Below are 11,212 nucleotides of genomic sequence, written 5' to 3' on the forward strand. Positions count from 1 at the left end.
TTCTGATAATAAGGAGGGACGGGGAGAAAGGCCATCTGGTAGTTTCTGCCACACAGCTCTGTATCTGTCATTGTCTCAGCCAGTTCATTGAAGAGTCTGGGAAATGGATTAGAAAGAAGAGGAAGAGAGAGGGAGAGGAGACAGGAGAGGAGCACAGCCCACAACCAGAGCCCAGAGCCAGTGTCCAAATGTGTATCCGTGTGTGTTAGAATGGCGATAGCCACAGTTTGTCCAGCACATGGGACTTGCAGTGTTAAAATCAGGACAGTCCCAGGCAAACAGGGGCAGTTGGTCAACTTAAATGTGCACAAGTGTTTGTGTGTGAGCCAGGTGTTGTTCGACTAGAGATCCCAGGCCAGTGCTTCTTAAGGTATTGTCCAAGGACACCCGGAGACCCCCAAGACCTTCTAGGGGATCTGTGAGTTCAGGCTATTTTTCCAGTAGACTAAAGTATTGTTTGCCTGTTTCACTCTTTTCTCTGACAGGTATACAAAGGAGTTTTCCAGAGGTTATACAATGTGTGACACTGCATCCGACTGGGTACAAAAGCAGAGATGAGGATCCAGCTGTCTTCTATTCTGTTAGAGAAAGGAAATTCTGAGTGGCTCTGCTCTGGGACATTTCTTCACACCCACAGCTGCCTTCTGACACCAGGCCACGAGGTCCAGCCTCCATCCTGTTCCCATGATTTAATTCCCAGGAGACTCTCCACACTTATTGGTCTAGTCTAGGAAGAGTTGGAGATGTGCTGTCCTAGACTAGACCAATAAGTGTGGAGAGTCTCCTGGGAATTAAATCATGGGAACAGGATGGAGGCTGGACCTCGTGGCCTAGCGTCAGAAGGCAGCTGTGGGTGTGAAGAAATGTCCCAGAGCAGTGCCACTCAGAATGTGCTCCAGGAATAAGGCCAGACTGAGAAATATTCCCCACTAGTCACTGTTGAACTCAGTACAGAAATCAAGAGAAGCTTTTAGAAACTTCCATAGCAACTTAACAGAGTAACTTTATGTCTGTTGAAACTAATAATAAGAAAAGCTGGGCTTGTATTTTTCATGTCTTCTCACTTTCATTTTCTTTTCCTAGCAATTTATTTTTACCATACTTCATAAAATTTTCCATAATGCATTGGAAATTTTCAAAATACGGCCCTTTCATACCAGAGACGAATCTTAAAGGATTAATATTGGTTACCCAAGCAAAGAGGGGGACAAGGTGTTCCGTAGTAAATTTTGTACTTCAAGGGCAAACTGTACATTGTTGAAAGCACACTTGTGCTGCCTGATTCTAGACATTCACTGAGCAATTTTACAATTTTATAAGCTGTAAATAACTAATAGCAACATGAGATAATTGCTGCCTATAGATGCAAAAAACTCCTGTTATGGCACTGGCTTCCTCCCTGACTGTGGCTGACAGTTTAGGCTACACTTAGTCATTCGTTGTTATATTCCTAAAATGTAATTATGTCTGTTCTTTGGATTCCCATTTGAACTTGTTGTAGCATCTCACTGGTATCCTCATTAGTGAGTTACATAGAATTATTAATTAGTGTTCATAAGAAAGTAATACGGTTCTTCACATTATTCACAAACCACAGGGTTTGCCGAGCTTTGTTCCTGGACTCCACTGCTGATGTGACTCAGTCACCTTCTAGCAATCGTTTCCATTCTCGTCCTGCCCTCTGTGCCCTCTCCTCTGTCTACTTTTTCTGGCTTATAGCCATTCTTTCTAGTTTGGGTTTCCTCATTATCTTGTTTGTGAGGTATAAAGGGGGCTGAGGGAGACAGAGAGAGAGAGAGAGAGAGACCAACAGGAGATTGAATAGATGGGCCAGGGGGATCAGTCCAAGTTTACTTTTGTGTTTGTATGGCTGAAAATAACTGTGTCCTGCCCACCAGTCACGATTCCTGATCAAAACCACACCTATTTTGGGTTTTGTGAGCAAAACCACACCTCTGTGAGCTCCTGGCTTACTGCTTGTCCAGGGAAGCCATCCCCTCTTCATGCCAGAACCCAATCCCAGCCTCCGTTGCTAAGTCCCTGGCAGAAGAAAGCTTTTGTCAAGAGGATCCGGATGCTGGCAGTGTCATAAGCCCGACCTCAACTGCAGAGGAGTGGAGTTCAGTGCCCGATGACTCTGACACTTGAGGAAGCCAAAATGATGGTCTTAGCCACCTGCCACCCTGAAGGCAGAACAGTGTGTCCGAGGTTCCTGTCAGTAGCCTTCTTTCTGCGTTAGCTGCCTGTGGAGCAGCAGCTTGAGTGTCTCCAGTTCCTTGTCATCTTCTTGGTGGGCCTGTTGAGTACGGTACCCAAGGGGCAGCACGTAAGTGAGGTGCACTCTTTGCTGGAAATCCAAATCTTTTTCTTTTAACAGTTTCATTGAGGTATAGTTTACATACCACAAAATTCAGTTATTTTAAGTATACAATTCAGTAGAGTTGTGCTACCATCAACACAATCCAATTTCGAAACCTTTCCTTGAGCTCAAGAAGTAACCTTGTGCCCATTTGCAGGCACTTCCTATGCTCGACACAACCACTGCTCTACTTTCTGTCTATATTTTTGCTGTTTCTGGACATTTCATATATATGGAATCGTACATGTTTTTGAGTTTCATCCATCACAGCATGTAATAGTATTTTACTCCTTTATAGCTGAATTGTATCCCATTGTGTATATATGTCGCATTTTGTTTATCCATCCACCAGTTAACGGCCATTTGGTTGTTTCCACCTTTTGGCTATTAATGTCACTAGGAACTCTTGTGTACAAGTCTTTGGATGGATTTATGTGTTCATTTCTATGGTGAATTTGATTTCATTCTAGTGAATTCAATAGTGAATACATTGTTGTTTAGTCACTAAGTCATGTCTGACTCTTTGCAATCCCATGAACTGCAGCACACCAGGCTTCCCTGTCCTCTATCTCCCAGAGTTTGCTCAAACTCATGTCCATTGAGTCTGTGATGCCATCCAACCATCTCATCCTTTGTTGCCCCCTTCTCCTCCTGCCCTCAGTCTTTGACAGCATCAGGGTCTTTTCGAATGAGTCAGCTCTTCACATCAGGTGGCCAAAGTATTGGAGCTGGAGCTTCAGCTTCCAGCATCAGTCCTTCCAGTGAATATTTGGGGTTAATTTCCTCTAGCATTGACTTTGATCTTCTTGCTTTCCAAATCACTCTCAAGAGTCTTCTGCAGCACCACAATTTGAAAGCATCAGTTCTTTGGAGCTCAGCTTTCTTTATGGTCCAACTCTCACATCCATACATGATTTCTGGAAAACCATAGCTTTGACTACATGGCCCTTTGTCGGCAAAGTGATGTCTCTGCTTTTTAATATGCTGTCTAGGTTTGTCATAGCTTTTCTTTCCAGAAGCAAGCCTCTTTTAATTTCATGGCTGCAGTCACCATTTGCAGTGATTTTGGAGCCCAAGAAAATAAAATCTGTTTCCACTTTTTCCCCCATCTATTTGCCATGAAGTGATGGGACCAGATGCCGTGATCTTAGTTTTTTGAATGTTGAGTTTTAAGCCATCTTTTTCACTCTTTTTTACCCTCATCAAGAGGTTTTCTTCACTTCTGCTATTAGAGTGCACATCTGAGGTTGCACATCTGCACATCTGAGGTTGTTGATATTTCTCCCAACAATCTTGATTCCAGCCTGTGCTTCTTCCAGCCTGGCAGTTCACATGATGTACTCTGCATATAAATTAAATAAGCAGCATGACAATATATAGTCTTGATGTATTCCTTTCCCAATTTTAAACCAGTCCATTGTATCATGTCCAGTTCTAATTGTTGCTTCTTGTCCTGCATACAGGTTTCTCAATAGTCAGGTGAAGTGGTCTGGAATTCCTATCTCTTTAGGAATTTTCCATAATCTGTTATGATCCACACAGTCAAAGGCTTTAGTGTAGTCAATGAAGCAGAAGTAGATTTTTTTTTTTAATTCCTGTACTTTTTCTATGTCCAACAGATTTTGGCAATTTGATCTCTGGTTCCTCTGCCTTTTCTAAATCCAGCTTGTACATCTGGAATTTCTGGGTCATATGGTAAATTTATGCTTAACTTTTTGAGAAAGTATCAAATTGTTTTCTGAAGTGACTGTTTCACATTTTTACATTCCCACTAACAATGTAGGAGAGTTCCAGTTGCTCCACATTCTCGCCAACACTTGCTGGTGTCTTCCTTTTTGGTTATAGGCATTTGTGGGTTTGGAATGTGAAACTTGAGCCACAAGAAATGAGGGCAAGCCATGGCTGTGGCTGCCCCATCCTGGGCAGCACACCAAGAAAGCCGCCCCTCATCCTGCAGCAGGTCCCAGACATCCTGGATCCCTGTCATTCTTGAGGCCTGATTATTCTGCTCTCTTTGTGGATCTGTATATTACCTTCAAGTCTTTTCAATAAAATGTTAAAAAAAAAAAACTTACTAGAGTTCACGGGGTTCTGTCACTTGCAACAACACCTATCTGAATTGCATGCTTCCCATGGTGCACCATTCCTGACCCCGGTTGCAGCCACATTGCCTATTGGAATAAGCCCAACAAGCACAAGGAAGTCAGGACTTATTTTTGGTGTAAGGAACCCTGGGAAATTCCTTCAGTGATAGCACCATCTCCCAGCTCTCCAGGTACCTGGGTGACAAAGCCCATTCCTTCAGGCTCATTTTGCTGGACTTGCCACAGGCTCAGCTGAGTCAAAGTTAGAGCATCCTCAGAGAATCACAGCAAGTGGTGAGACGGGTCAGTAGCTTTTGAAAAAGGCCAAATTTTTGAGAAATTTGACAAAGATGGAGGGTGTCAGAAAATGAGTCCTCACGCTCCTCGAGAACTTCTCCTGGGTGATCAAAGTTTGTTCTGTGAAAGCAAAGAGAGCTGTGTGACCTGGGGTGGGTCACCTGACCTTTCTGAGCTGTAGTCTGCAGGACGTTGTGAGACTTGGTCATGAGAGCACCAGAATAGTATCCAGTAGGTTGCACATGGTTGACACTTTCCCCAACATTGGTGTTGTGCCATCATTTACTGAAGGGAAGTGAAATAAAACTGACTTGCCCCAATCCTTTACTTTGGGGGAGGCACTTCAGTGTCATGGCTGAGAAAATGAACTTCCTGCTAGATGTAGCAAGCAAGACATGCTGTGCCAGCTGTGTGCAGATTTTCAAGTCACTTTGGTTTTTTCCAACCCTAAAATAATGTGCATGACAGTGTTTCACTCACTCAGTGTGTTGGGAAGTCACCAGAGACAGTGAAGAGGGAGCCCTGAGTAGGGATCCTGGTACCTAAGAAGTCCTCACCAGCATTGGCAGCTTTTGTAGCTGCTGTTCCTTGCATTGGTCTGACCTTTTCCGGTGCTGGGAGCTGCCCTCACCACTGCTGGGGTTGAGCCGTCTCAGAGAGGAGCCTGTGCTCTGTCTTGGGTGGGTAGTGGGGGCCAGGAGGACATAAGGGGAAGCTTGAGGGCCCAGAGCCACCCCCACTGGCCCCCATCCGGACTCTGGCCATGGGAGCCCGCTGGCGCCCCTGACTGTAAGGCTCCCGGCTGGCCAGCCCCTCAGCCTGCCAAGGACACTGCTGACCCCAGCCCAGGTCAGGCGTGTGCTGGGTCACCTGAGCTCTCCAGCCCCTCCCAGCCCAGGACAACAGGTGGATGTGCTCGGTAATTTGAGCCTACCTTCTGAGGGCCTGAAAGATTGAGAGAGGACAGACAACTCTTTCTTCAGACAACCACATGGGCAATAAACAAGTTTTCAGGGAGACCATGCCCAGCTCAAGCTTCTGTAGGGCCGGCTGTCAGGTTGGGGGTTGTCCAGGACCTCGGCTTTTTATAACAACAGAAGTGGTGGTAGCACCGGCCCCATCTGCCAACACCCCAGGGATGGACACAGAACCTGAGCCCCCATCTTTCTGTGCTCTTTCCTGTTTATGCATGTCTGTAGCCCGTGCAGGACTGAGTCATAGGAACAGAGGCGCTGCAGACAGATCAGGCTTGAGCCCCGGTATCTTGACCTCGAGCAAGGCAGTTAACCTCCTGCAGCCTCAGCTTTCTCATCAGTAAAATATGGATGATAATACCTGCCTGCTACAATTGGAATTAGATGAGGTCAAGTAGGGAAACTTGGGAACCCAGAGCCTAGCATAGAGTAAGCCCTCAGTGTACAGCAGCCAGATGTACTATCCAGTGTCCCTTCTTTAAGTATGAGGACAGTGAAGTCCATTTGGGCAGAATCTGAAGTCATCCAGCCCCTGGATCAGCTCTTGCTCCAGAGAGAGTTCTGATTAGTGGAGCCAGCATGATAATCCTGTCTCTTGTGTGCAGGCATCCAGTCAGCACTTGGTACCCCTCTGGTGACTGTCACGGGTCCAGGGAAGGAGGGGAGACCTAAGCTGGCTCAGGTGAACCGAAGGGACATTCTTCCTTTCTGTGGGCAAAGCCTCCCAGCCCTCTTGCTGAACGTGAACACACAACATTTGTCCCAGTTGCTGTTGGCAGCCACTGTGCCAGCACAAGCGAGGCTGTGGAGAAGCAGAGAGAAGCAACAGAGGAGCCCAGGGCCAGAGAACCCAGGGAACTAGGCCTGGACTTCAGGCTGCCACTGCACCCCTGCCTCTGGACTTCCTGTTTTGCAGGAATTTCATTGAATTAGAGGGACTTTTCTATTCTTTGAAGAAGTAAAGCATCTTTGTGCAGGCAGGAGGTATGGCTAGAGATAAATGAAAAGGGAGGGACTCTCGAGATAATGAGGCAAAAGTGGAAAGAGATAGTGGAAGAAAATGAGGGCTTAATGAAGGAATCTGTGCTTAAGCAGTAAAGACACTTCCTTGCATGGATTATTTGACCAGAGAGTCATAGGAAGAGATGAAAGGGAAGACTTGGGCCCCAACCCCCAAGGGAGAAGAATGGCTAAAATGGAGAGATTTCTCTGTAGTTGGAATGTCCAAGCAGCCAAGAACAGCATGGTCCCCAGTTATTTAGGGAAGAAGAGTGGGGGCAAAGACAGCCACATAGGAGTGGCCCTGAGGGGACATGCAATCAGCTGCCCACAGTCACGAGTCAGCACTGAGCTCATGTTCCCGGGACATGGGCACACTGCTAGGGGCTCTGAGCAACTTCGCACCAGAGCTCTTCCCAGCAGCCGCATCATCTGCCCGGGGCTATCTTCCAGCCCCTGATCTCCATGAGAGTGTGCTTTTTACTTTTCTCTCAGTCCGAAAGATGTTCTTAACTCTTCTCATGGCCTCAGTTAACACTACATTTCCTTCCATGGCAAAAGCCAAGTTTTCTCGTGAAAACTTGTAGCGCACATCTGTTGTTCGGCCCACCTTGCATTCGTTTCTTCTGGGTCTGCTAACCCCATGGCCCTGAGGCAGTGTGGTTTGCAGTGGGTCTGAGTCCACCCCGAATGTCAGTGCAAGCATGCCAGCCAAAGAGAACATTGCACTCCCTGCTGGTGGTAAGTCAAGTGAGGGTAGGTGACCCCAACCCAGCCAATCTAAGTGAATGTGATGGAACAGTTGATGTTGGGAAGTGGGAAGGGGGTTCCTTATATGCTAAGCCTATAAAGATGTAAGCCATCATGGAGGTTCTGGGACCATTTTAGTGGCTTATGAGAAGAACCTGCCTGAAAATGAAGTAAACATAGAAAGAGGAAAGCAAGATGAGAGCCAGATTGAGTCCTGATGATATCATTTGACCCCCGTGTCTAAAACCAGAGTCCAGGACTTCTCATTTACATGAGCAAAGGATATATTCTCTATTTTTTTGCACACTTGAGTTGGTTTTTGTATCACTTGGGTTGATAATATACCCCAACCTTAAGAAAGAATGATTTCCCTTCTCTTTTATTTAACACTTGGCCTTACATAAAAGACCTAGGTTATTTCTAATGTACATCAAATTCTTGCTGTGTGACTTTGAACAAGTCCTATCCATGTGTCCTCATGAAAACAGGGCATGGGGCCCCATCACCCAGGTCCTTTCCCACCCTGAAGTTATATACTTTTACTAGTATACAATTCTACCTTCATACTCACACTTAGATACAAAACTGTTTTCTTCAAGAGTATGGGTTGAAACATTAAAATAACACTTTCAAAAGTTTAATCAAATTTCAGATGAGGAAAACCACACAAGGTCTCTTTGCTTTAGCAAAATATAGAACCACAATCATGGTGGAGACGTGTCATCCGCTAGTTTCTGGTGCCAGGAAACTTCTACTCCCTTCTCCCCTTCTAATGAGTACCACTTAGCCTTTTAATCCGTGAAATCCGTCAGAGGTGGGAGAGATGTAACAGTTTAACAATCTTCAGAGGCTTAAAAACAGAACTGTAGTCACTTTATCTGTAGACTCTGGGTACCCCATTCACAGCCCTTAGGTGACTCTCTGTCACCCCAGATGCCAAGTCAGACACCTGCCCACCAGTTCCCATCCTCCTCTCGCTCCTGCCTACTTGAGCATCCTAGGCGTATCACTTAATCTCTCCACCCTCAGTTTCCTCTTCTGTAAAACGGGGATAACAGTCGTACCTCTTTCCAAGTGCTGTCATAAAGACTGAGTGAGTAAACAGTGCCTGCAGCGCAGTGCATGCGTGGGTCCTCAGTCGTGTCCAACTCTTTGAGATGCCATGGACTGCCCTCCAGGCTCCTCTGTCCATAGAATTTTCCAGGCAAGAATATTGGAGTGGGCTGCCATTTCCTACTCCAGAGGATCTTCTCAACCCAGGGATCAAACCTGAGTCTCTTGCGTCTCCTGGATCGACAAGCAGATGCTTTACCCTGTACCACCTGGGAAGCCACATATAGTTGGCACAGTATAAATGTTCACGCTCATCTTCATCGTCATTCTTCTGGATGGACTCCTTGGTGCAGATGGATGGCTGGATGAACAAATGGGTTAATGTGAAGGATCAAAATAGTTCATATTGTGTCAGTTATTAGTAGATACATAGTGATGAGGGTATTCTAGAGATATAAAAGTAGCAATTCAGAAGGGACAAATCACACAGCCTGCTCCCCTCTCTGCTGTTCCTCCCTGCTCTTGAGCCCCCCACAAAACCCTTCTTTTCAGAGCTTTTGCTGTTGACTTCCGGAACCAGAATGTCTAGTTAATGATGATTTTGCAGCTCTTAATGCAAATTTGCTCTTCTGAGTGTCTAATATGAACTATTTCCAATACAAGTGCAGACCCACTCCCCAATTACATCTGTTTTAGCAAAGAGATGCCCAGAGTGACCAGCTGACCCCAGAACTCAATCCTCCGTGGGCACTCAGAAATAAAAGGATTTGGGAACCAATTCTCCTAAACTGTTCTTAAATGAAACCAACTGATGACTCAGAAAGGCCATTTATTGAGCATAATAGGAGTTAGATTAGACCAGAGCCCCAGGATCAGGCATGACTCAGAGAATTCCCTCCCAAAAGATGTCACCCTGAGCCCCCAAAAGGCTACTGGCTGGCTGGGTCAGCTGATTGCCACCCCCACAGGTGGCTTCAGAGAGGGCTGAGGGGTCCAGTAGGGCTGGGTGGGTACTCCAGCAAGATTTGTTTGCAAGCTGGGTGACTTTGGGCAAATCTCTAACTTCTCTGAGCCTCAGTTTCTTCGGTTTTAAAGTAAGGCTGTGGCACTCGGCCCAGGGTAGCTGTGAGGAATTGACTGAGACCATACATATCAAATGCCCGGCTCACCAACAGGTGGTCCAAGACTACTGTTTTGTGTTTCCTGCCTTCTCTCGGGGATATTTCTGGCCCAGAGCCAGCATCAGCCCCTGGTCCGTGGAGCACTCTCCCCCAGGAGTGATGGATAAACCCCAGTTTCCCAGAGCCCACCTTCTCCTGCCTTAACGTCATGACCACCCTACCACTGAAAAGCATTCGAGCAGGTTTTAGCTTAACATTCACTGTATTTCACCCCAAGTTAGAGCTTCTGAACCTTCTGAGGGTCAGATTTATTTGAGGATCTAATGAAAGCTGTAGTCCTTATCTCTGTCAAAATGACCATGCTTTTGCATGTGACTCAGACTCCATGAAGCCCCTCCACAGGCCTCCCAGGGCCACATGTACCCCGAAATGAAAGTCTCCTCCTTAATTGACCTGCAGCAGCCTCTGGCCTTCCCATCTGTGCTTGGCCAGCATTCCTGTTGGCCACGTGTTTGCGAGTCATCTCCAAAGGGGCAGGGTAACTATCCCTCACTTCACAGTTTACAAGGTGCCACAGAGCACAGGACATGTTATTTGTACAGCCACGGGAGGCTAATTCCATCCCCTCTTCAGCCCCCTTTTCATGATATCTGCCTCAAAATATGTCCTTTCCTGTTCTGCCTTCAAAACCAGAAGGCCTCGTTCAGGACCTGGGCCCCAGAGGGTCTAGCTCCCTGCCCTTCCCCCTACCAGCTCTCCCCATCCTTGAACCTCCTCCTTCTCCAAGGCCCGCCCCCGCGTGTTCCCAGGCTCCTGTCCCAAGCACCACCTGTCCTGGGGCTTCACTCACAAGTGCCGCTGTCCTGCAAAGCTCTTCTGGGCTCAGCCCCCGGGGCAGGAGAGAAGAATTAAGACACCCGAGTTGAAAGCTATCAGGCTTCAGAAGCGAGCTTTAAACAGACTTGAATAGCAGAAAGTTTCAAAGGCACTCGCTCAAGTCCTTGTAAAACTCCTGCCACCTCTCCTGTGAGCTGGCAGTTCCAGCCTCTTTTAGATCTCTTTGTCGAGCCACCAGCCCTGGTCCTGCAAAGGAACCAAACGGGCTTTTGTATTTAAGCTTTTCAATAGAAGGAGATGGGTGGGGGGCTGCAGACCTTCTCAGTCTGAAACGTGAATATCTCATAGCATCACTGAGCCAGAAATCTCCTACCCTCTCCCATCGGGAATTGATGGCATTTAGGGGGCGGGAAGGAAACAGTCCTATGTCTTCACATACTCATCGCGCAGATGAGGAAACTGAGGCCCAGTCAAGTCTGCTTGTTACCCTAGACTGGACATTACCCAGAGCTCTCGCTTCATCAGTATGTGGGACAGTGCACAGCCCCTCAAAGGGTGACTTCAGCATGAGTTATGGAGCCTGTTTCTCAATGGCCAGTGTTTGGGCAAGCTTAACAGTGTCAACAAAATTAGGACTATTAAAAAACTGAATGTAAATATATGGTCACAGGATTCAACAGAGCTTTAAAATATATGTGTATATTATTCATAAAGGAGGAAACTGAGGTTTAGACAGAT

This window comes from Bos taurus, chromosome 1 (genome assembly GCF_002263795.3).
Source record: "Bos taurus isolate L1 Dominette 01449 registration number 42190680 breed Hereford chromosome 1, ARS-UCD2.0, whole genome shotgun sequence".
NCBI classification, from domain to species: domain Eukaryota; kingdom Metazoa; phylum Chordata; class Mammalia; order Artiodactyla; family Bovidae; genus Bos; species Bos taurus.